The sequence below is a fragment of the Chionomys nivalis genome, chromosome 22, assembly GCF_950005125.1.
Source record: "Chionomys nivalis chromosome 22, mChiNiv1.1, whole genome shotgun sequence".
Taxonomy (NCBI): domain Eukaryota; kingdom Metazoa; phylum Chordata; class Mammalia; order Rodentia; family Cricetidae; genus Chionomys; species Chionomys nivalis.
The window spans coordinates 25,485,099-25,511,584 of NC_080107.1; positions in this window are offsets into that span (position 1 = coordinate 25,485,099).

Here is a 26,486-nt window from a genome sequence, read left to right on the forward strand (position 1 = left end):
TCTTTTCAATAATAATTAATTTATATCTCCTTTGCCATTGTTATGGCCTATCATATAACACAGAAATATGTGATAGCTCAGATAATTTGCTATGGATGATTTATCTATGACAAATATATCCACTTTCCCATCTATACCACCAGGGTACTGGTGACCTTGGGGCATTCAGAAAATTGGATATAGACGGCAAGTTATTGTATCTCTTAATTACATGTGTTTATTCATTTAAGGTGCAATTACTGCACACTAATGTAAGCAAGGTATCATGGCATCTCTGCCATCAGAAATCTATGGTACCACACATCATTTGAGCATGAGGTGTGAAGGAATGTGAAAAAAAAAGTGGCAATTAGCTGTAGGTGGAACACAATTTGTAAATTTCTTTATTTGCCCATTGCACGTCTATCAAAATCATCTCAGAAATAAAAAACACAAAAGAATAGTGCTGGGCCAAAATCATCGCAGGGCCTGTACCTCGAGGCCTATAGGTCAGAAAAAAGCCTGGCTAGAGTTCAGGCCTGTAGAATAGAGAAAAGCCTTGCTAGAGTTTGAGTGAACATGAGACAGCAGAAATTTGGTAGATGCCCCTCCATCCAGAGGGAGGGTTTAGCTGACTCTCATTGGTTAGAGGGACCCCCACACCACACCATGTCACTTAACCTATATAAGCTGACACTCACAGTAATAAACTGAGTTCCTGCTTGACTCTATTCCCTATTGTGCCTGATTTTCCTGCATCGTGGGGCTGCAGTTTGGGTAGATAGTGCACTCACCTCTCCCTGGGTATGAAAAGGGAGCTCAGGAAGCCAGCACATAGTCTTGGTAGAGATGAAAATCCCCATTCCAAGGAACCTAGAAAAAGAAATCAAATTAAAATAATGAAATGTGTAAGTAAATTTACTGAAAATAGCACTTGGGAGGCAGAGGCAGGCAGATCTCTGTGAGTTCGAGACCAGCCTGGTCTACAAGAGCTAGTTCCAGGACAGGCTCCAAAACCACAGAGAAACCCTGTCTCGAAAAACCAAAAAAAAAAAAAAAAAAAAAAAAAAAAAAAAAAAAAAAAAAATTTACTGAAAATAAAATTTGTGAGCATTTGTATATGGAAGACTCGAGTTTAGAAAACCTAACTGAACAAATATTAAATGTTCTTCTCAGTCCTCAACTTTCATAAACTGAGACTGAACTCTAAGAGTTGTAACACTAAGAAAATATTCTTAGTGGGCAAAAAGTTATCTGATCTAGTAACGATACATTCATTATCATTCAAAGTTTTTTTTTTCCCCAGCTCTATAAGCTGGATACAATTTTAGTCAAACAAAACAAATCAGGGAAAACGTTGCCTATCCAAAAAATGACTAATTGAACGACCCTACCAAATAACCTCACTGCCAAAGCACTTGAAAAACAGAGCAAGGCAGCATAGAGGAGATGGCTCAATAGCTAAACCAGCTGCCTTGCAAATGTGAACACTGCATCCCCAGGACACATGTAATAGTCAGTCGGGCACGGAAGCCTGGATGGAGCTCCAGCTCGGAAAATGTCCCTTCTTTAATGCATGAACTGGAAAGTGATGGAGGAAAAGTCGCAGTGTCAACTCTGGGATTACACACACATTTATAAATAAATATAGTCACCGATACAATCATATATATGTACATGCATGCAAACACCAAATAATGCCTTCCCGCATACACATGCACACACACACACACCACTCAACCTTTCAGCCATGATTGCCTGTAGCTCTTCCTCTAGGAATGAGAACATTGGAAATGTCCTATATCTGTGTTGCCATCCTTGCTAGTGTTGGAATTATGCAGCTCTTTTTTTAACCCAGTCATACCATTGCAATTCATGGGTGCAACATCTCTCATGTCTAGAAGATACTATCTAGAAATAAGGCATCATGGACCATGACTCTGAAAATTTTAATGCTCGTTCTTCCAAGATTTTTCCAGAGCTTTAATTGTTATGGTTGCAGCACAAAAGTACCATCTGGGGTTAGGCACTCCATGGTCACTTATTCTCTGCATCTGGATCATTTGTTCATCTTGAAGTAGCCTTTGTCTGATGTGAAAAAAAGCTTTTATGATAAACTTATCTCTTTTATTACTCATATATGGTATAAAGATAAATATTCATAACATGGTTAGAAATTACATTGATTTAGGAATGTGAGAGTATTTTCCCCTCTAAGGTTTATGACCTCTCTAGACACAGTAACTGGCTACGTGTACAGTATTGGGCAGGAATTCCCTCAGATTGCGTTGGTTTTATGTTCAATTAGGAAGCTATTAGTTACTCCCAAGATATACGTGACACTTTTGTACCATTAGGTATATCTCGCCCAGCCAGTCATTGTTAATGTTTCATAGGCTTTAAAGCCAAGTAGGACTATGGATTGCTTTTCTCCATTGTCAGTTTGCATACATCTTTAGATACCAGGAGATCTAGTCCTTAGGAGAAAGGCATCTGGATTAGTTCCAACTTGATTCCTCTGAGCCCTGTATCTGAAGTAAGAGATATTTGCAGCAATAGGGTCTTGCCTTCATAGAAGACAATAGGTGTCAACGGCAATAGCTGATGTTGTTTTAGGGGGTCTGGGGCTCCCCTTCCACCTTGTTTAACAACTGCAAAGGAACATTCCCAGTGACTGGAACTGGCATTTTTGTTAGATAGTTTATGGCTCCTGATGGGGAGTATTGTAACCCTATGTGACATACATAGCTCAGTTTAAAATACTTGCATATTTAAATAGTCTTAAAAAATAACATGTTTCTCTGTGATTGTGTCAAAAATACCTGGTGTTATGTTTCTCTCTTCCCTTCCTTTCTTTTTGTTTTACACTTCCTCCATCCTTTCCAGTTGGATCCCCCTGCTGTCCCCTTTCATTCTTCCTGGCACCCGTGTCCTAATCTCTTCTCTCAAAAGCTGCTTCTCCATGTTCCTCCATTGTCCCTTTCTACTTCTCTGGCTTCTGTGGTTACTTCTGGATATTTACTCCAATAAAGATTCAGATCAAGGATCCACACATAAAAGAGACCTGGATTGCCTGGTGCAGTGTATTTTCTGGGCCCATGCATTTACCTGCAAATTTTAGGATTTAATTTTCCTATGTAGTTGAATAGAATTCTGTGGTGTACATGTACCACATTCTCAAAAAGTACAAAACTAGATCTACTACCTGACCTGACTATACTATTCTTTGGCATTTACCCCCAGGAGCTGATAGCTATGTGTGGCAATTCCAAAAAGAAAAAGACTGATAGCTATGATTGGTATGTGCCTCACTTCTTGCTTGTTATTAGGTGAAATGCACCACTTTTAAGAACCAATTTCTGTAAATGCAATTAGTCTCACATGAGTTTAGAAATTTCTTCTATTTTTTTTCACCATTTGAAACAGAATTTCTTCTGTGGCTCTAGTACCAAGTTCCGATTAATATTATATATTATCAGAGCAAAAGATATTAAATAAATGCAAAATATATATTGTTTGACTGCCTGGTACAATATACTATATGTCTCGAAATTATATGCAGCAATCCTATATACTTTTAGTCTGTAAATGCATAGCTAGATGCACAGATGCACACTTTATTATGAATAGCTGTGTTCAAGCTTTTATAACGGAGAGAAAAGAAGTGAACAATTTAATACTTTCCATAAACGTAGGCTCACCATGAATTCCTTGATAATATAATATTAATCGGAACTTGGTATTAGAGCCGCAGAAGAAATTCTGCTTCAGATGGTGAAAAAAAATAGAAGGAATTTCTAAACTCTTGTGGAACTAATTACATTTACTGAAACTGGTTTTAAAAGGTGGTGTATTTCAACTAATAATAAGCAAGAAGAGAGGTACATACCAATCATAGCTATTGGTCTTTTTATTTTTGGTATTCATCTCTTGCTTCCTTCTGAACTCTGGGACATTTTGAGCAGCTGCCTAATTTTCTGGCTGTCTTAGTTCAAGCCCTATCTTAATTTGGTTTCTATTACTGCAATTAAGTGCCATGATCAAATGCAACTTTGGAAGGAAAGGATTTGTTTCAGTTCACATTTTACGGGCCATCATGAAGAGAAGTAACTCAAGGCAGAAAGCTACAGGCACGCCCTGAAGCAGAGGACAGTGAGGAGCACTGCTTTCTATTTCACTTCCTATGACTGGATCAGTCTGATTTCTTATACACTCCAGGATCACGTTTATAGAGATGCTACTGCCTGTAGTGGACTGAGTGTTACTACATCAACCTTACAGGCCAATTCGATGGGGCTATTTTTCTAACTGAAACTTCTTTTCAGTTAGTTTATGTTAATAAGTCCTTTCTTTATCCTGTTTTCTTCACCATGATAAACTGTATTCTTTTTTTTACTTTTCTACTTGTTCTTTTAATTTTTTTAACTCAGAGAACTTGACGGTGCATACAATACATTTCCATCATACTCCCTCTCCCACTCTTCCACTCCAACTCGTCCCATTCCCGACTTTATTCCTCTTATTTTATTGTTTTTAAATTTTATTTATTATGTTTTTTAAGGGTATGAATGCTCTGACTGCCAGAAGAGGGCATCAGGTCCCATTGTAGATGGTTGTGAGCTGCCATGTGGTCGCTGGGAATTAAATTCAGGACTTCTGGAAGAGCAGCCAGTATTCTTAACCACTAAATCAATTTCTCTATCACCTTTCCTCTTATTTTTTGAAATAGTCCAACCATTGCTGCCCATATAGCATGGGTGTGATTCCATCTACTAAAAACATGGTCAACTCACAGGAAACTGCACCCCTAAAGAGAACTGATTCTCCCTTCTAGCAGCCATCAGTTGTCTACAATTCCTCAGCTAGGAGTGGAAGCTCATGTACCCTCTCCCATGCACAAAACTCAATCCAAATGGATTAAAGACATCAATATAATTATGGCCACACTGAACCTGATAGAAGAGAAAGTGGAAATAGTCTGCAAAACATGGGCACAGGAGACCACTTCCTACGTATAACCCCAGTAGCACAGACAATAAGAGCAACAATGAATAAATGGGACCTCCTGAAACTGAGAAGCTTCTGTAATGCAAAGGACACTGTCATTAAGACAAAAATGCAACCTACTTACTGAATGGGAGAAGATCTTCACCAACCCCACATCAGACAAAGGTCTGATCTCCAAAATATATAAAGAACTCAAAAAACTAGACATTAAAACTCTAATTAACCCAATTAAAAATGGGGTACTGAACTGAACAGAGAATTCTCAACAGAAGAAGTTCAAATGGCCAAGGTCATGCTCAACCTTCTTAGCGATCAGGGAAATGCAAATCAAAACAACTTTGAGATACCATTTTACACCTGTCACAATGGCTAAAATCGAGAACCCTTTAGAGTCCTTTAATATCACCAATATTGACAACCAAAAACAAGAGATCACTTTCCCCTGGATCTATCTGTAAGAAATAGCTCAGCAGTGAAGGATGGGATTCCCTGAGTCCATCTTCCAGCCTTGCCTAGTTACCATGTGCTTATTCTTGTTCAAGGACAGTGCAGTCATTTATAGTCCTTGCAAGTACAATCTCCATGATGATTAAATATTTCAATGGTTATGTATGACTAGAAGATGGCATTTTACACCCCACCTGTTCTTACAGTCTTTCCCCTCTTGCGCAAAGTTCCCTGGACCTTAGAAGAGATGGCATAAATATCTTATTTAGGGTTGGAAACTCAGTTGTTATTTATTCTCAGAACCTTTCATAGTCATAAGTCTTCACTCATCAGAGTTCAATAGAAAAAGAGGCTTCTTGAATTAAAGCTTATAATAGCAACTGCCTGTATTTGTAATACACACACACACACACACACACACACACACACACACGAAGTTAGTTTGAGACTATGTCAGTTTACCTAACGCCCCCACCTCTGAGTTCTATGATCTCCATAGTCCTCTAAGTTCTATGATCTCCATAGTCCTCTGAGTTCTATGATCTCCATAGTCCTCTGAGTTCTATGATCTCCATAGTCCTCTGAGTTCTATGATCTCCATAGTCCTCTAAGTTCTATGATCTCTGTAGTCATAAGCTCTTGTGAGAGTTTATGGACTAGATATGTGGTTCATTCACTGAAGTGAGCCTTAAATCCAATCACTGAGAAGTTTGTTATACCAATAACACTCATTTCTCTGTTCTACCAGTGGTCATACTTTTCCTGAGAGGTTGCTATCTTAGTTTATAGGATTCATAGGGCTCAGAGCTGGACAGATCTATTGATGATGTCTTTCTCAGCAGTCTGTATTGCACTCTGAAAGCATGACAACAGAAAGGAGCCCCCAAACTAACTTCCGGTTTTATTTCACAACTAAGGTATGTGATGTCTTCAGCTGTAGAGTCTTCTAATATAGTTCTGTTTGACAAGCTATTGGAACAACAAAAAGCTCCCTGGCCAGCTTATACGGAGCTACCCTACACCTGCCACTAAGGATTTAGTTCAATAACCCCTAACTTCAAGGAGGAAGCTATCTCTCTCTTGCGGGCTATCTCCCTTCCAATATTTTTTGACTTGATTACAAGATTTTAGGTTTCTATATGGCTTTTTCATACCCCACTCATTTTGACTGAATGGGTTGACTATGTATCATCATCTCATTGGTCAATAAATTTCTAGTCGATTAGTATTACAATGTGATCTGTATTTTCAAGATTAGCAAAAATATATTTAAAATCTAAATTCTTTAAGATCCCAGGCAATAGAATCAACTGGGAGTGTTGAAATTCACTTCTTCGTCTTTCGATATTGCTCTTCTATCTGCCTGATTCATGGACAAACGTGTCAGGATGGCATGCTGCATTGCTTTTCCATTTCACTATTTCAACATTGGTATAAAATGTATTCTGCATGTTTCTTCTTTAAAAATCACATAAGAGAAGATTCTATCTGCATATAGTACATCCCAGGACCCTTGTTATTGCAAAAACATTTCCCCTAATTAAAAACATCCATAAAAATTAACTCTAAAGAGTTAGAGGCAAGGTTACTTCAGATTACAATAAGGAAATGAAGAAAAATATGAACTTCATGGTATCATGCTCTCTGCTGAGCAAGATGCTAGATGTGTCTTTGCTCAGGGTTTGAGTTATATACTTAATTTTGCACATTAAAATTTAATGACCTTTTAAGTGTAACATGCCCTTATCAAACAGCTTTTTTTGTTCTTTCCCAATGACATCATTCCATAGCCCTGTAGAAATAATTTCAAGCATGGCTCATATTTTTGTATTTTCCCTCCATACACAGCATCTATTTTATTGATTTTTTAAAGAAAAGCTTTTTCTTTAATAGCACAGTTGAATTTTTCTAGTTCTGCCAAAATTCTTAGACAAAACATTTTAAAATAATATGCTCTTTTGGGCTTAGAGAAAAATTAATGTTACCAAGCCCAATCCTTTTTATTGTCATTGAACCTGTTACCACATGTGAATGTAGAGCGGTATTTACCCAAGATTTATGGGTTTTGTAAATTATGATGATTTTTAGACTGTAGTATGTATTCTTTGAAATATGACTTCAGAGGTTTTGGAGTACATCTACATCTCAAGCCTGGAAAGCATTTTCAACTGTAGAAGAAATATTTGTTTCATGATATACTTATTTCCAAGTGTCCTTGGCAAGCTTTCACAGGAACTTAATTTTACATTCCTTTCTCCTGTGTACTTTTTTGTTTTGCACTAAAAAAATAAGGTATTGAAAAGTGGTTTCTGAGCAGCAGAAAGGTCTTTTGTTATATGAGGTAGCTAGGCAACCAGCACCCATTTCAGTGTTATACATAAAACACTACTAGTCTTACCTTTGTGGAGAGTGCTTTACAGTTTACAAAATAAGGTCACTTTTACATCGTCTCTTAACCCTGCCTTGTGGGATATGCAGGGAAAGTATTGTTATTTCTACTTAGTTGCATGACACCAACCTGATCTAACAAATAGCAAAGAAAAAACTTTACTCAGGAACCTGAACATCATACCCATTGTTCTTTCTGTGAACCTCACAGGAAACTTTCAAATAATTGTTCATCTGCTGAATAAAAATCATGTTTTCCCACGTCTCAAGAGCACCTATAAAAATTTTGAGAAAAGAATATTGCTTCTAAAAGAAGAAAAGACTGTGGGGACACTGTTTCCAATGAAACTGTTATTTTTTTTTTTTTAACCAGGACAGAAGTGTTCAACACCTAAGGAAAAAGTCCACAAAATGAAATAACAAGTAGTGAAGGCAGAAAGGCAGGAGAGTCCCAGTGATTCTGAAGAACTGAGTATGTTAAACAAATAGCTTAACTTAACTGTTTCAGCCTATTTTAGATGAAGGAGCTCTCCACTAAAGTGTACTAACAATGCCACTGTCGCTTGTGTACTATTACATCTTCTCTAATTTACCTTGTGTCTTCGGAACTGGCTTCCCCAACCTATGAAAGAGGATTTACTTAATCTACGTGAAAAAAAAATCAAGTGTTTGAACAAAATGTAGCAGAGAAGCAGGGATACAGTTACATGGAGTTAGGATGTCATGTCTTCCCTGTATTAACAACCTGAATGGTCTGCTTGGAGGTAGACTGAAGAGATGGGTAAGAAACTTTTGCAGAGCCTTTGCAAAACTCATGGCGATCTTCTTACATTGATGCCCTGGAGTTTCTCAGGTATGCCCAGCTGAAAGTGATCCAAAGGATGAGTAGATGATTGCTAGAATCAGGGAGGTAGCAACAACAGCAGCCACCATTTCAAAACCTTTTTCTGGTTTAGATTACTCTAGCTGTATTAGCTGCCTTTCCTTTCTGTGGTGCTGGCAAAGTACTTGACAGAACTTACCAAAGAACATGCTTGTTTGACTATGGTTTAAGAATACAGTTTAACTTATAGGCCTGTAAGCTGAAGACTGGATGCCCCAATGCTACAGAAAAACTTTGGGTGACTGTTCAGGTAGCAAGATATCTCTGTCAGCTCCAGAGTTTTGGAAGTTGCTTACAATGCACTTTCTGTTTACTTAGGTAATATTATAATCTTTCTGGAGTCTTTGATGGAGTTGAAGAGTAGATAGAATTATAGTTTTCCTTGGTTATAATGAAAGATAAAGCATATATAAATATTGTAAGTGTAATTCTTGCTTGATGCCTGTTTTGTCATATGAAATTTTACTATGCTAAAGTTAAACAGAAAAGGGAAGGTGACTTGAGATTCTCTTCTGTATGTTGTGAATTCCATTGGTTAATGAAGAAGCTGCTTTGGGCCTATTACAGCACAGAATAGGGCAAGAAAAGAATTCCAAACAGATAGAGCAGGAAGGCAGAGTCAGAGATGCCATGTAGCCATTGGAGGAGAAAGATGTCCACATGCCAGTAACTGTAAACCATGAGCCTCGTGGAATAACATAAAATAATAGAAATGGATTAATTTAAGATACAAGAGCTAGCAAGAAATATGCCTAAGTAATTGGCCAAGCAGTGTTTTAATTAACATAGTTTCTGTGTGATTATATCAGGTCTGGGCAGCTTGGAACAAATGAACAATCTCCATTTATAGTAAAACTCTTAAATATCAAGTCAAAAGTAAAGTCCAGAACATTGCAAATACTTCCTCCAGGGCATAAAAAAATAGATAAGTTTTCCATAACTTATTTATTTGATTTCATGGACATTCATCAAAATACTGAAAATGGTGGTCTATATTTGATTGAAGTTGAGATAGTTTATTCAGTTTTGTCCATATTTCCTAAAATGAACATAGATACATATTATAATTGGAGATTAATAAACATTGATTTAAATGTGACAGGGAATTTTATAGTACAGAAACAACCCTTAGAAGGTGTTGACCCTGCTCTCAGAGCTCCAGGACAAATTCAGTTGCTGTGGTTTGTACTGAAGTGCACAGAAAGTCCCATTTGCTAATCCACACTGCGATTCTATAGGGTGGTGGAAGCTTCAGGAGACATACTCCATTGGAGGGGTTTTTTAATCGTTTGAAGGGATGCACTTAAGAACAATGTTAAGAGAATATTATGTCTTTCTTTTTCATTTTCACTTACCTTTGATGGCATGTGTAATGTTGCCCTTTAATATGTTGCCCACATGATTTCCATTTTGCAACAGACCCAAAAGCAAAGAACCAACTAGCCATAGACATAACCTCTGAAACCATGAGCTGAAACAAATTTCTCTCTTGACAAATTTGTTATTTCACGTATTTCGTTTCAGTAACATATAACTGATTAACAAAACCGTAACATTCTTTACAGCGGGAAAGCAGAAATTACCAAGTCATCACGTATCTTGAGACTGTAGGTCTTTGATTCCTTTCTAGATTCCCTCATGTCGTTCCACCTTTTTAACCTGTGCAGCTTCTGAAACACCCTCACGAATGTCCTTAATGAACTACTGCCCAGCCTCTAAATCCTGCAACTTCGCTGTAAACTTTCTATCCCTTCATTTTAACTAAAATCAACTTAAATCCATACTCTTTTCAAGTGAATATTATTCATGTTTGATACACTGTTTCATGTCTCTGAGAGGATTCAGGTTATTCTACACTGTACTTTCTTTTCTACAGTATCCTAGTTCTGAACCTCCTCTACATATGTCACAATCATTTTTAACTACTGTGACCATTTTAGTCTCTCACATACTGACTCTAAAAAAAACCTAAATAACAGCTCCATCTTGTTTTCAGACATTTCAATGTTGATGTGCAGGATCTTTCCAATTCAAAACAGCCAGTTACTTGAATTCCTTTCTCATAAAATTATGGCATCCATCTTACCCAAGATACTGAAATTATTTTTTAAGATACTTTGGCCCTATTGATTACTTCACTTCCCTCCAAAATTGTATCTTAATCCTTGTATCTGCTTCCTTCCTGCATTAACGAAACAACTTACAGGTAGACTCAGAGGAACCAAAATGAGTTGGTTGCATTAAGGAAAGAAAGCAAAGCTTTTCTCCTTGATTGGCTGACCCAAGAGTGATCCTAAGTTTGAATTTTCCACTTCTTTTTAGGTTTCTTCCATTTGTCTGTAGCCTATGGTTTCTGGCTTGTCTGTGCTGTGTTTGTTGTGTGCCTATCTATACCTCCAGGATATCGTAACTGTGAATATGACTGTCTCTACTGTCTGTATCTCATTGCTGTTCCTAAAAATGACTTAGTTCCATATTTTTGGACACTAAATAAAGCATTGCATGGTAAAGGAATAAGGGCTGCTTTACAGAAATCTTTACCAGAAGTTTTGTACAGAATTAAGATATTTATTTCAACTGACCACAAAGTATTTTCAGCACTGGAGACTATTTATCAAGTAATAGCTGCCTGCTGTGTTCATCATTGTTGATCGGTGTTTGTCGCATAAGTTCACTTTAGATGCATTTGCTGTTTACAACAAATAATTAACATAACATAAATACATATATACATGTATTATTCAGAGTCTGTGTCATGGAAAATTGCATAAGTTAAAATTACTGAGGGCCGGGCAGTGGTGGCACACGCCTTTAATCCCAGCACTTGGGAGGCAGAGGCAGGCAGATCTCTGTGAGTTCGAGGCCTGCCTGGTCTACAAGAGCTAGTTCCAGGACAGGAACCAAAAAAAGCTACAGAGAAACCCTGTCTCGAAAATTCAAAAAAAAAAAAAAATTACTGATATGTATTGACTTAGGTTGCTCTGTTGGCCATAAGAAAGAATCATTTAGGAAGACAGAATCTCAGTTAAGAAAATGCCTCCACCAGACTGGCATGTGGGAAAATCCTTGAGGCATTTTCTTAATTAGTTTTCAATATTGGGGGCCCTAGCCAGTTGTTGGCAGTGCCACACATGGATGGTCCTGAGTTGTGTAAGAAAGCAAGATGAACAAGTCATGAGGAAGACACTAGGAAGCAGCACTCCTCCATAGACCCTTCTCCAGTTATGATTCCAGATTCCAGCCTTGACTTCCTGACCTGACTTTCGTTCTTTGTGGCATGTAAACTGAAAGATGAAATAAACTCTTTCTTCTCCAAGTTTCTTTTGGTCATGGTGTTTTATCACAGAAAAAACAAAACAAAAAAAAAAAACAAAACAAAAAACTTAACTAAAGCAGTTGTAAAAGCTGATTACATGAAAAACAAAAGACAAGTAAGTTTGACTGTCATATTGTTCTCTTAATGGCAGGTTAAACAAATTGGATGAGTACACAACAGGGAATTAGTCCTAAATCTTAAGCAAACTCAAAATTTATTATTAACTAAGCAGTAAGGTTTAGCAAACGTTCCAGTGTTATGGAATATAAAAGGTAATTTCATAAAGTTGGTTTGCTATACTTCCTTTCCACAGCATAACTTTGTTTTCCAGTTTCAACAAATGATCTATTTGATATGGCAACATTAATTTGAATCTTCCTTTACTTGTCCCAACATGCTCGTACCCTTTTCTTCCTCATGCAGGTAACATCACACAGTCATATTCCCACTGGCATATAGTTATTGCAGCCATCACCATCTCTATCTTCACATTATGGCAAAGAATAATTATTAATAAACCCTACTTTCTACCTACTTCTATGTTCCCACACTTTGGAGAAAGTCTAGGGGAAAGTCTAGAGTCAAGGCTGCTCTCTAGAGACATTAATTTCATGTGCTCACATAGAGTCTTGGTGCTGATAATCAATATATCTCACTGTGCTAATGTACCCACTCTTGTACGCTAAGGAAAAAGTCACTTTTTTCTATTTTCTTTAATTCACTATGCTCTCCTGTCTCTTAGTGCCATCTCTCCTGCAAATGAAAAGACACAAGCTTCATAAGAAAACTCGTCTAATTGTTTCACCTGCCTTCCTCCTGTTGCTGTGGTCATATCAATTAACTGTTAACTAAGTCAAAGAGAGGGCGTAGATTTTCACCATGCTGCTGTCATAATGGAGAAAATGATCATTTTTTTTCTCTTCACTAACATTTCCTCTACTGTGTACTTATCTTCCTCCCTGGGCTGGTTAAATTTGGTTATCTTCTGATTGGGTCTGGAATCAATGAGAGGCATACCTCTGAGTCTGTTCAGGTGTTTTCTGAAAGGATTGACTCAGTGGGGAAGACCCCTCTTCACTAGGTATCACATTCTTGTGGTAGCCACAAACAAAGAGTTCCGAGGGAAAAGCAGTGTTACTTCCTTCAACCCACATTTTCACCAACTCTCTTGCTGCTCCGCTGCTGTCATTGTCCACTGACATCAGAGCTCAGTTTCTTCCCATGGAGACTCAAGCCACCTGCTCTTGGGAATCTTCTGCACCGTCAGCACCAGACTGGGACTTCTGAGGAATCCCAGCTCTAGGACTGAGAAGCTACCGTGTTCTCGGCTTCTCCAGGAAACAGAGAGCCATTGTCGGACTACTAAGCCCATATCATGTTAAGTCTATCTAAAATATCCGCTTTGAAATCTGTATTTGTTCTATCAGTTCTGGTTCTCTAGAGAATCATAACTAATCTCTCTTTACTCCATCAATAATTTATTCTCACCAGAAAACTAGAATTTGTTCTCAATTCCTTGTTACTCTTTCTTCCAGAAGGGGCCTTTCCATGATATGTATTACTTCTGTGTCATCAGGAAATCAAAGCGACCTCTCTGGTTAGCATTATTAATGACACCTTTCTCCACATCTTACTGTCCTCCACCCTCCGGTAACTTTGTTGTGTTTTATTGTCACAAGACTCATCAATACATGCTGGCCTATTCCCTTATTTAGTTTCTAGCTTCTTTTTCTTTTTTTTTATTAATTTATTTATTTATTAAAGATTTCTGTCTCTTCCCCGCCACTGCCTCCCATATCCCTCCCCCACCCTCAATCAACTCCCCCTCTCTCATCAGCCCTAAGAGCAGTCAGGGTTCCCTGCCCTGTGGGGAGTCCAAGGACCTCCCACCTCCTTCCAGGTCTAGTAAGGTGAACATCCACACAGCGTAGGCTCCCACAAAGCCAGTATGTGCAGTAGGATCAAAACCCAGTGCCATTGTTCTAGAGTTCTCAGTAGTCCTCATTGTCCACTATGTTCAGTGAGTCCAGTATTATCTCATGCTTTTTCAGACCCAGTCCAGCTGGCCTTGGTGAGTTCCCGAAAGAACATCCCCATTGTCTCAGTGTGTGGGTGCACCCCTCATGGACCTGAGTTCCTTGCTCGTGGACTCTCTCCTTCTGCTCCTGGTTTGGACCTTGGAGTTGTAGTCTGGTGTTCCAATGTGGGACTCTGTCTCTGTCTCCTTTCATCGCCTGATGAAGGTTAATATCCAGGAGGATGTCTATATGTTTTTCTTTGGGTTCATCTTCTTATTTAGCTTCTCTAGGATCACGAATTATAGACTCAATGTCCTTTATTTATGGTCTAGCTTCTTTTTCTAGCCCTCATTTAAATTGTACCTCCATAATAGAAAGAATTCACAGTTCTCTATGATGGCCACAAAGCAGGCACTGTGAAATGTTTTTACTGAATATAGAAATGACTGACTGAATATATATATATATATATATATATATGTGTGTGTGTGTGTGTGTGTGTGTGTATAGTACTTTCTCATACTCAGATATAACTGAATTGCTACATCAATGTTTTTTGTTTTGATATTCTATAACATTTAAAATCTATGCCATGTTTCTTAACATAGTATTATAAATATTTATATTAAACACTGATATAATTTTGTTCTTTAGTGCTTATGTAATATTAGGGATGTGTTAAAACAACCATTAATAATAGGATTATAAAAGCCTCAAGAAAAGCAGGGATTCAGTGGCGTATCTATTGCTTTTTCCTTTTGCTTTTTTAAAACCACAGTGAGAAATATCAGCATTAGGAAATCTTGAGCTCTCTGTTGTGTCTTTGCATGCAGAGACATGCTATCAGTAATGAAACACAGAACAGCAACTGATGTAAAAAGAGAAAACGGGTAGAAGGAAACTGGAATGAGAGTTCCCATTGCTCAGGAGGAATATTTGCATTTCCCCTAAGGTATGATGGGTAATTAAAGATTATGTGATACTCTTCAGTATCCTGAGTTTCCTTTCAGTTAGAATATCCAATTCAATTGGAATGAGGCAAGGTGGACTTCAAAGGGAATTAATACCTCATGCAGATATCTTCATATATGAGATTAGAGCATTTTAGGATTTAAGCAAAAGGGATCAGAGCTATAATGTTACAACTTGCAAAGGCCATTTATAGTATAATCAGGTAAAAGGGATGATAAAACTTTTAAAGGTTTCACTGTGATGAGAAGTTTCATCTGCTCTCTTGTCTATTTGTAAATTTACTGTACGCACAACCAATAAAAGTTACCTGTATGGAACGCACTTGTCCATTACAATTTGCCATATCCAGGCAGACACATTTACTACCTTTCCCAAGTAATGTTTTCCCCAAAGGAGTGCATGAAGTTATCTTTTAGCGTTCTTTTCTGCGGGCAAACTGGGCCAACGACATCATCTTCCCCACACAGACTGTATTTCAACCGTAACAAAGCCCTTGTTTTTCCCATGTCTTCTCTTACGTTTATAGAAATTTGGAGCAATAATTGGATGCTTTTTCTCATGGGGTTTGGATGATAGATGGTGTAGCCCAAGAGCTGCACCTATCAGAAAGGGATAGAAGCCTGGATTCCATATGTTTCCAATATTGATTAGTGTTGCCTTGCACTAAGTACCTACAACAAAAGCCTTAATTTCTTCAAACCAAAAATCAGAATCTTTCATTTTTTTAATCTAACAGTCTTTTGTTGGAGTTAGTGTTGAATGGAGCTGCAGGCTACGTTCCTGCCACCCAGCTCCTGGCCGCCTGGCTAGCTTATGCCCCAAAATAACAACACACAAACTGTATTCATATAGAAAATAGTTTGTAGTCACTAATATTAAAATTTTCTGTTAATTACAGCAAAAATGAAAGTCTCATTCTATTAACTAACTTATGCAATGCGGAGAATTGAACCTGGGACTTGTGCATATAGGTTAGCACTCTGACACTGAACCGTAGTCACCTCCCAGGTTCTAGAAGGAAGTTGTGAAGAAGTATATTTATGCATTATACTGAGAATATCAATTATTTTAGAAAGTTATAAACTATTAAATAAAATATGACACTTTCAACGATTTATCGGGGCACGTTTAATTATTTAAACTTGTCCTGCACTGCTCTCTTCATTAGAGACAGTAATTGGGAACAGAAGGGAATTTAGATAAATACTAGTTAACTGTTCCTCTCTATTTAAGCTCCTTCCCATTCAGAATGTGACTGCATTCTGCATGTGTGGAATTATCCATAAGTGGGTGTGCATTCAGCAGGATTCACGAGAATTAGGGGGAAGCTTGTATAATCGCTGCTTAGTTCCTGCTTTCCTTCCCAGCATGCTAAAAATGTAATCAACAAATGTGGCCCAGAAAGGAGTGGAGTCTGATTTTTTTTTCTCTTTCATAGAGTTCTCCCACCCCTAGTAGTACACATACAGTTCATGTTTACATATTTATTTTCCATTGAATATGTCATGAAAATGAAGTCATTTCTTTTCAGGATGCATCAAGCATCTGCAATCTAAAAGCTTATTCCTTAAAATACGGTACTACAAAAAAATGAGGCCACACATTAATCTGAGGAACCTTTGAAGTTTAGTGACATCTGGGGTGGAAACTGCTGGAGCAGGTATTTGTCACCATCTTCTATCTGTTCTACCAAGCCATAATAGGTCTGGACACACGGCCCGTGACCTTTCCCTCAAGAGAAAGGGAGGTGACCCCTCAACTCTGAAAAAATTCCTCCTGAGGCTAAACACCTGGCATAAATTTTTAAGTTTCCACATTTCCAACTGTTTGCCCTAGTTTACTGTTTGTATCATGAAATTGCTTACAGTCATCCAAATAATGGCTTCCTGAAATCTCAAAGTCCGAAAAGGTAAATTGAAGGTATTTTTTTTCCTGCTATGGTATTCACATAAAAATGGAAGAGAGAAAAAAATCTTCTGTTCAAGGTTCTTTGGTTGCAAACACCAGCAACTCTCTTTAAACTGCCTGAAACAAAAGAGAACGCACAGTGGAAAGAGAACACTCTCTTATTCCTATTACTTTAGAGGTGATAGAAAATCTTAGGGGGAAAAAAAGCATCTCCACTGGGCACCAAACCTGGTGGATGATAAAGATGAGACAAAACAGAAGGATGCAGCCCCTGCTTTCATCTTCAATTCTCTTCTACTACAACTTGTTTTCATGTTTTTCAGTTCCAATAATTTAGTTTGACCCTCTATTTCAACACTTCAGACTTTGCATCCTCAAGGAGAGCACAGAGATAATGTATGAGAAATCCATCCCTCCTATCTTGGTTTGGAAGTGATGTCCAATCAAGACCTTAGTTTTGTCTAACCATTACATAGAACTCAGTTTAGTGGCATACTGTGTCACTTCTAACAACGACTTATGGATGAAAACAAAAGCCCCCAAGAGGGAAATTCATGAGCTTACCACTCAAAGTTAATAAACTGTCATGAAGAACAATTATATTAAAAAAAAAAGTCCAGTAATACTTTCTCAGAGAGCAAGGAGAGGAGAAGGTCAGTTACAACATCCTGTCACATTAACATTCTCACTGTCTCAAATAATCTTCCTGATCTGTAACCATAGGAAGCACACAAGGTAGAAATCCTAGTTGGCTAATGATTAATATTTACCTAGTTATTTATTCTCACCACATGTTTCTTCTGGTTGAAGTCATAAAATTCAGAAGTATGCCTGACTCATTTATTGAAGCACATTCCCAGCAGTGCTAGACTACCAAAGCACCATACAACTTCTGTTTATTTTTCTGACCATTTGTCAATATGCCACATGAAGTTATGGAAATTCTCTTGCATTGTACCTGACACCTTTCAATGAGATGATGAAAATGATGATCCTTAAGTCAACAGCATTCAAAAAGTAGCTAATTAGATTTTTAAGTCTTTAGGGTATGGAGGATTTAAATGTCAGACATCAAGAACTATTAAAAGAAAAGAGATTGACAGCTCTGTCTATAGTCTTTATTGCTTATATAAGGTATTTATAAATCAGATGACATGGGAAAAAAGTACTATCGAGTGTTGTGCTATGAAAAATTCAGAGGATTTTATGCCAAGAAAACTAAACTGATTTCTTAGATGCCCAGCAACACAAATCCAAATATAAAGGTCGTCTGAAAGTAGCTGAACATTATACTTACAAGCAGATTACCCACTGGAACCATTAGTTAGCCACTCCTTAAAAACATGGCAAAGAGGATTGACTTGTTAAGAAACTACAGTAGGTAATTTATCATCGAGTGATGGATATTTCCTAGTGGAGAAATAACTGCAGTCCACAAAAAAGAGAATGTGTTTCTTGGAAGAGGCTATGGTTTTGCAGTGTCTAAAAATAACAGGAGCTTTCCAAATATATTTCTCATCTCTATATGGAGCACTCTTGAACCTCAAAAAGAGAAAAAAACAAGCCTAGTATTTATTCTACTATATTATCATCTTGAGTGACAAAAGGAAAGAAGTGAATGAGGAAAGGGGGTATATAAAACCTCTAGCTTGAGCAGAATTTTATTCCTAAAAATAAATTATGCTCTCCTTTATAGAATTTATAAATATGGATTGAACCACAAAAGATTCAATCTGGAGAGAGGGAGACATGGATTACTTTTTCTAGTTCATGTGTGTTGGAATTTAAAGACATGTTTGTCAATTTCCTTGAAATTTAGTGGACTGGCTTCACGAGAACCAAAACACATGGCCACTCTGAAAGCTATGCAAGTCTGTATTTTACTTTCGTTGTTTTTGTACAACTGAAAAGTTGGGTGATAGGATCGAACCTTCAATAGGAGACCACAAATAAGAAACAGCTTGTGTAAATTGATCTCCTCTTCCCAGGATAATAAAAATAAAAATGTGATACTTTATGATTTATTACTTTGATGATGCAAAGATGGAAAACATCCTTTCTTTACTTATTTCCGATACTTCTGTATCTTCAAAGTTTGCATTGCATATGAAATATGCACCTTGTTCTAACAGTAGTTCCCTTTTCTGTAGTTAAAGTCCAACAACTTGCCTCTGTTAAGTGAGTTCCACCTCTTGCACTTTTACAGATACCTTATCATGTTTAGAATTGTCATTGTTCACAGGTATTGCAGCTAGGAAGGAATGTTTAATTTCTCTCCTTTTTTGGAAGCTTACATAGTATTTCCTGGGACCATGTAAGTTAGACTAAAGGCAAGAGGAAGTCTAGCTTAAATCATCTAGTTTACATCACCCAAGTCTGTGTCCCATGTGTGTGATATCTCCAGCAATAGGGTCCCACCCTCAACCCCTGAGAGATAGCCAAGAGCTACAACAACAATCCGGGTAGTTTTAGGGGTCCTTGGACTACCATGACCAACCTCATGCCTGGTATTAGGATTTTTGTTAGTCTATGGGTCTTGTGGGAAGAATTAAGCACTGACAACCTCAATGCTCATGAAGATATTGAAGGATATGAGTTCCCATTCAATGCTGCCTGATATCCAATATACTGAGAACACCTTCAGCCTTTTGAAAGACTTTTTCCAGGTACTTGCAGAGCTTGACATTGTTTTCAAATGTTACTCTGTGGTCATTCTTTTTGGTAAGCATCCAAGTATGTGAGAAATATATTTCCATGCCCAAGACACTACTCATAAATGTTCCAATATTGTCACTCAAAGTTACCAAGCCTGATGAGCAACCAAGAGGCTCCCTAAAGATTGAAGTGATGAGCAAATTTGGCATATCCGTATAAAGGAATATTGTTTTGAATCAATGAGAAATTGACTTTCAAACAAAGAAAATGTATATATTAAGTAAAGAAACACGTTCGAAAATGTCACATACCATGTGGACTGTCAAGGAAATGATGTCCTTTTGCACAAAGAGGAGGGCTAAGGAAACCAGGAAAGTTAAACATGAAGGCTCATCTCTTCACAGGAAAGAGATGTTTACCTGTTTTCTACCTGGAATGCTGGGATAGATGTAGTTTGTAAAGCCTAAGTCTACAGATAGCAAAATGCTTTACCCAAATACCCCAGAATATTGTTTGTTTATCTCAGACTTTCCCCCCAAGAAAGACCTTGAGCATTGCTCCTTAGTCCATAAAACCCATCCTTATGAGAAATGCCACTTGTACTTTACAACAGCCTAAGTAACGTCTGTGTTGTCTTAGAGCCAACTCAGTCCTTACTGCCACCAACTGTTTTGATTATCTCAGTCATTCTCCCTAGACCTCTTATCTTGAGCTTTGTTTCTGAGTCAACAGTACCCATCTTAATGGAAGAGTACTGTACAACTACTTTGCAAAAGAGTTTCAATGTAAATATGTCTTAAGCTTTGTTTTAGCTGAATTAATTGGCATCTGGAAACTTTTTTCTAAAATTGTGCTGCACTTAAATATGGCTTAAATAAACTACCTGGTGTCAAACCCTAGATTTGTGAACCAGCTTGGTTACATTGTGATGAACCAAATCTCCTTCTTGCCTCTTGTGGGTTGTTTCTCTATGCCCGCTATAGCATTTTTAGCTTATAGCAGTCAAATATAGCCTATTCTACTATGTAAAAAGAATACGTAGAGACAATGAAGTACAGGGACAATGGTTTCTAGAACTGGAGTTGGGTCTTGTGGATGTGAATGGACAGATCACAGGTTGTTTCCCAGTCAGTGAAGATATTGAGCATGATGCTATAGTGGTGGAGATGTGATATTTTCCGTCTGACTAAGTCTAGAGAGCAGCTGAACACATAGTGATACTTAACATAGTAATATGTGGACACTTGTTTTCAGTCATAAAGAATATACCATAGGAAATCAATATATAACATGGGAAAAACTGAAGGTCAGTTTTCTAACTACCCTACTTTTCCCTACCCCATGCCTCTATCCCCACTCAATATTTTTACCTCCAATATTTCTCCCATTCTTTCATGTTACATATATTCTACTATTCATTTAATGACATTTTAATTGAATTTGAAATAATAGGCTTCCACATAAATTTCCATACACCCTTCTTCGGGGTTATCCCCCCTCCCCATTTCTCTATACTCTCACTCTTTCCCCTGCATAGGCCTTCTTGTCCCAAATTTCCCAATCCTGACTTAATATTCTTCTTAAGTCTCCTGTTCAGTTTCTGGACTTTCAACTGTCCTTCAAACTAAACACAAAATAAAGACTTGAAGCTAAATTCTGAATGAGAGAGAACACACAGTGTTTGTCTTTCTGGGCCAAGGCCAAGTCACGATTGTAGCTTCTGAATGGCTTTGTGTCTACTTCCAAATACAGGTACAGTATATCCTTGTCTGAATGTCATTTCTATCCTTAAATCAATTATGCTGAATTGGGAAGATTGTGGCTTAGATGTTATCAGCACTATTATTCTACTTGCCCACTATAATAATTTGACAGCAATTAAATAATTGCATCAATTGTATCAGTTTTTCTTTTTGGTATTTTTATTTTTGAGAATTTCATAGTCTATAAAATTATATAGTAAACTTAAGATGTGAGCAAGTACACTTATTTGCTCCTTGCCATTATTAAATTATTTAAAAAATATATTTCCACCCTCTCCTGACTCCTTTCCTTCTGTGGCAGTTGAAAAAGCTATCCCCAGGGACCCAAGAGTAAGAAATCTGCCTCTGCCCCTGCCCCTCACCAGCTGCAGCACACGAACACGGCACCTCACCTGGGCAGCACACTAGAGCTGACTTTTTCGATGGGAGCACAGCTGAACTGAACTTGTGGGCATGAGAGCAGGAGAACTGTCCCTGCCACATCCCTCATATACCGTGGGATGGCAAGGGTAAGGGAAATATGCCCTACCCATCCGACCCCTTGTCACCTGCAACAAACAGGAGAGTTGACCTCTAGGGCATGAGACCAGATATCTGGCCCTGCCCTTTACAATGTGCAGAAATCCAGAGGCCGGGCTCTGCACCTCTCCTGGGCAAAACAGCAGTTGCGTGAGTTCAGGTGAAGCTGGACTGAAGGGTGTGAGGACAGAACTGGCCCTGCTTCTTGCTGTCTGCTGCATTGGGTGAGCTAGCCCGGGGCAGTGCTAGAGAGCCGGCGTGAGAGGTGAGAATGAGAGAAAGCTAGCAAACTGACCGGTCCAGCTACCACCTAGGTCCAGAACCAGGACTGCAAGGGAGCCCACCTCATCTATGTACTGCTGCAGCATGTGGAGGGGCCAGACCTGCAGATCTAAAGCTAGGGAATCTTTATGACACAAGCAACAACAGGATATACAAGAGCAGCCCTGAGGAGGGCCCAGTATTGAGGTTGTAGTAGAAGCCAGAACAATAACTCATTGCGATGAACACTTATAAATAAAGATATATGGACTAAAGGTTGTACTGTGTGTCTCACTGGGCCAAACTACAGCTTCCACGCTGAGATTTTTCTATTGGTTTGTTCTGTTTTGCTAGCTTGTTTCTACTTTTGAATTTTGTTTTGGGGGAAGTTTTCAAGGGCAGAGGGATGGGTAGATGAGTGGAATCAGGATACATGATGTGACATTCACAAAGAATAAATAAAATATTAAAGAAACAAAAGCGTGACTAACTTATTGAATATTTAGAAAAATAAAAAGGGATGAATATGGAGCAATTTTTTCTGTTTACAGTGATATTATCAAGCTCCTTTCCTTTCTTTCTTTTAATAAAATAGTGCAGTTTGAAATCTAAATATATATATATATGTGTGTGTGTCTAAAATTTAAATAGACTGAAATTAGTTTCTACCTTTTCTTTCTTTTCTCTAGCCCCTCTTCTATCCCCAACCTATTCTCAAGTTGATAGCCCCCCTTTCTTTGATTCTTGTTAAATGCATATATGTTTATATACATGTGAGACAAATGTATAAATACTACCTGATAAATACATTTTTCTTGTTGGTGTGCATATGGTTTGCAGACAGACCACTCTGCATTGGACCACCAGTAAAGGTTCATTTCTGAGAGAAGTTAATTCTTTCTACCTGTCATTCTTTTTCTATGGATGGGACCCTATGATATATGAAAGACTGATGTATACAACTGTTCTTTTTTGTCTAAGTAACATACAAAACCTACCCATATAGTTTAAACTACATAAGACGGCTTATTACACTTGGTTTCCAAATTCCAATTGCAGCAATTAAACTTTTTATTGATTTTTATTGATCTCTACATTTTTAATGTGAAAAATATATAAAATGTAATTCAACATATTTAAAAACTAGGTGAAATGTTTTAATATCATCACTTACAACAATACGCATGATTATGATTCTTTTAGGGTAGGCAATTCTAAAGTTTAATAACATCATAAAGACCTAGGAATGGAAAACTGATTTGATCTATCTTTTCACGCTAGAGTCCTCTGTACTGTCTTTAATGAACAGGCCAGCCCTTGTGTTCTCAAGATGGCTGCAAATAGCTTTAGAAGTAAAGGCTCCACATAACAGCATGCAAAGACTATGAAAAAGGGAACGATGACATCTACCCACTTGTAAGACTGAAAACAGTTTTTCCAGATATCTTGGCAGATTTGCAGTGTGTTTTTCTCTATTTGTGTAATGTTTCCCAATCTAAAACATTACTACATATGCTATTGTGCATGCTCCATATGCCTGGGATTAAGTACAGAAAATACCCTTTCAATTTAGATCATTGATCAGCTATCATTTGGTTTAATTTGCCATAGAATAAATATTTAGATTCGGCAGGCATCATAGAGTTGCTTGAATGTTCTTACTTTACTATATTTTAAACATGCCTAGCTTAAGGCCTGTTAAAATAATCTGGCAGCAGGTTTGTATTGGGTTGTAAATGGTAACTTCTCTATTCCTGGTCTGGCCATTAACTTCTCACAAATCAATTATATGATGTTGAATGTTTATATATGTCCAATTTAATTCAGTAAGAATTTATAGAGTACTTTTTATGTGGCAGGTACAAAACACAACCATGTACAGATAATATTTGCTCTGATTAACACAAAACTATTTCACTGAGAAAGATTATACAGACTCACCACATAAAATCTTTACACAGTGGAGATTTCCATTTTTATAGTTCCTACACCATCCAAAAATGTTGTCTTTTGAAAAGCCCATATTCATAAGAACATATTTTGCAGTAAGTCCTTATTTTGATTGACTATTTTCCTGAACTTCACATATAAGACTGTGTGAGAACTTTGATCTGTATTGTCATCTTTGTAGAGGTTTTCTTTATTGTGTTAAGGTCCTCCTTCAGTGTTTAACTGCCTGCATATCCCATGAGTGATTTTCTTCATTAAGCATATGTAAAACATGATTTAAAATGTTTTAAATTATATTTTTAGTATCTGTGCATGGATGTGCATGTCATTGCGTAGGTGTGGTCACAGGATAACTTTAAGTGGTCTTTAACTGGTCTTTTGGAATCAAGTTAGGAGGCTTGCATGGCATGTATGCATCTTGTTGGCCTTTAAATAAAGTCTTTGTGGGATCTGGAAGATGTAATTGATTTGGAACAAGCGACGTCGTATTCCACAGCACAAAGTATATTTTACTACTTAAAGGGAACCAAGATTTTTTATTAATTTGAATTCGTTGTTAATAGAGTGTGACTAAAAAAGAACAAGGAATGTCTACCTTAGTCTTTGGTGGACAATAGATTTCAGTGCTTGGTTCACCATTTATTTCACGTTCATGTTCCAAGGAAGATGTAAGTCAGTTCTGAATGAAGCCTAATGTCTTCTTACTCAGGAATTCAGACTGAAGAATGAATGTTGATCTTCTCTATTTCAATAAACTTGTGAATCCAAGAATTCACTAGTAAGAAAGATCACCCCACTACTGTTTAACTCTTTGGTTGTTTTACCAACAGTATTTCCACAAAAGCCTTCCTTTCTCTCTCTTTTTTTTTTTCCATTTTGTCTTGTGGCATAAAACCTAGAGTATCACACATTAGACAAATACTCTACAACTGAGCTACAACCCTATCTCTGTTATCTATTTTATTGCAGCAAACTCCTATGCAGTCACTAAAGCCTACCACTGTTTTTAAACATAGCTTGTCCATCTCTAGCAATAATTGCACATACTAGGAACCTACCTGTTTTGTGCAGAACTTTACTGTTCTCTTTTTTCTTGAGCCATCGTTTTACCTTAAGAACTATCTTAACAAACTCAGAAATATTTACCCAGAGTATTACATAACCTTACTTGAGATGAACCGTAAGATTGTAGTTCAAGGGTTCCCTTGTTTTATCTGTTACTTATTGCAACAGAGAACATCACATATTCCAATTATACAAGTTCCAGAATTGCCAGCAGCTCCATTTTCTTCCATCCCTAATTTTTAATTCTCTAGTTCTCTTCAGATCTCAGTTTTCTTACAGAGATTTTTTTTTATTTTCTTTTTTTTATTAATTAATTTATTTAATTATTAAAGATTTCTGCCTCTTCCCCGCCACCACCTCCCATTCCCTCCCCCTCCCCCAATCAAGTCTTCCTTCCTCCTCAGCCCAAAGAGCAAGCAGGTTTCTCTGCCCTGTGGGAGGTCCAAGGACCACCCACTTCCATCCAGGTCTATTAAGGTGAGCATCCAAACTACCTGGGCTCCCACAAAGCCATTACGTGCAATAGGATCAAGAACTCATTGCCATTGTTCTTCAGTTCTCAGTAGTCCTCATTGTCCATTATGTTCAGCGAGACCGGTTTTGTCCCATGCTTTTTCAGTCCCCGGCCAGCTGGCCTTGGTGAGTTCCCGATAGAACATCCCCATTGCCTCAGTGTGTGGTGCACCCCTCGCAGTCCTGAGTTCCTTGCTCGTGCTCACTCTCCTTCTGCTCCTCCTTTGGATCGTGAGACTTCAGTCCAGTGCTCCAATGTTGGTTTCTGTCTCTGTCTTCTTTCATCGCCTGATGAAGGTTAATATTCAGGAGGATGCTTATATGTTTTTCTTTGGGTTCACCAGCAATACCACTATTGGGAATATACCCAAGAGATGCCCAAACATACAACAAAAGTATATGCTCAACTATGCTCATAGCAGCATTGTTTGTAATAGCCAGAACCTGGAAACAACCTAGATGTCCTTCAATGGAAGAATGGATGAAGAAAGTATGGAATGTATACATATTAGAGTACTACTCAGCAGTAAAAAACAATGACTTCTTGAATTTTGCATACAAATGGACGGAAATAGAAAACACTATCCTGAGTGAGGTAAGCCAGACCCAAAAAGAGGAACATGGGATGTACTCACTCATATTTGGTTTCTAGCCATAAATAAAGGACATTGAGACTATAATTCGTGATTTTACAGAGATTTTTTTTCAGATATATACAGTAACCAGATCATGCCAGCAACACACTGTTTTGAAACCTTTTTGCCTAAAGCTATGATGCTTTATAATATAGAAAGTGCCATCCAAGTCATCTGCTACAAAAATATTTCTAAATATTTTGCCAC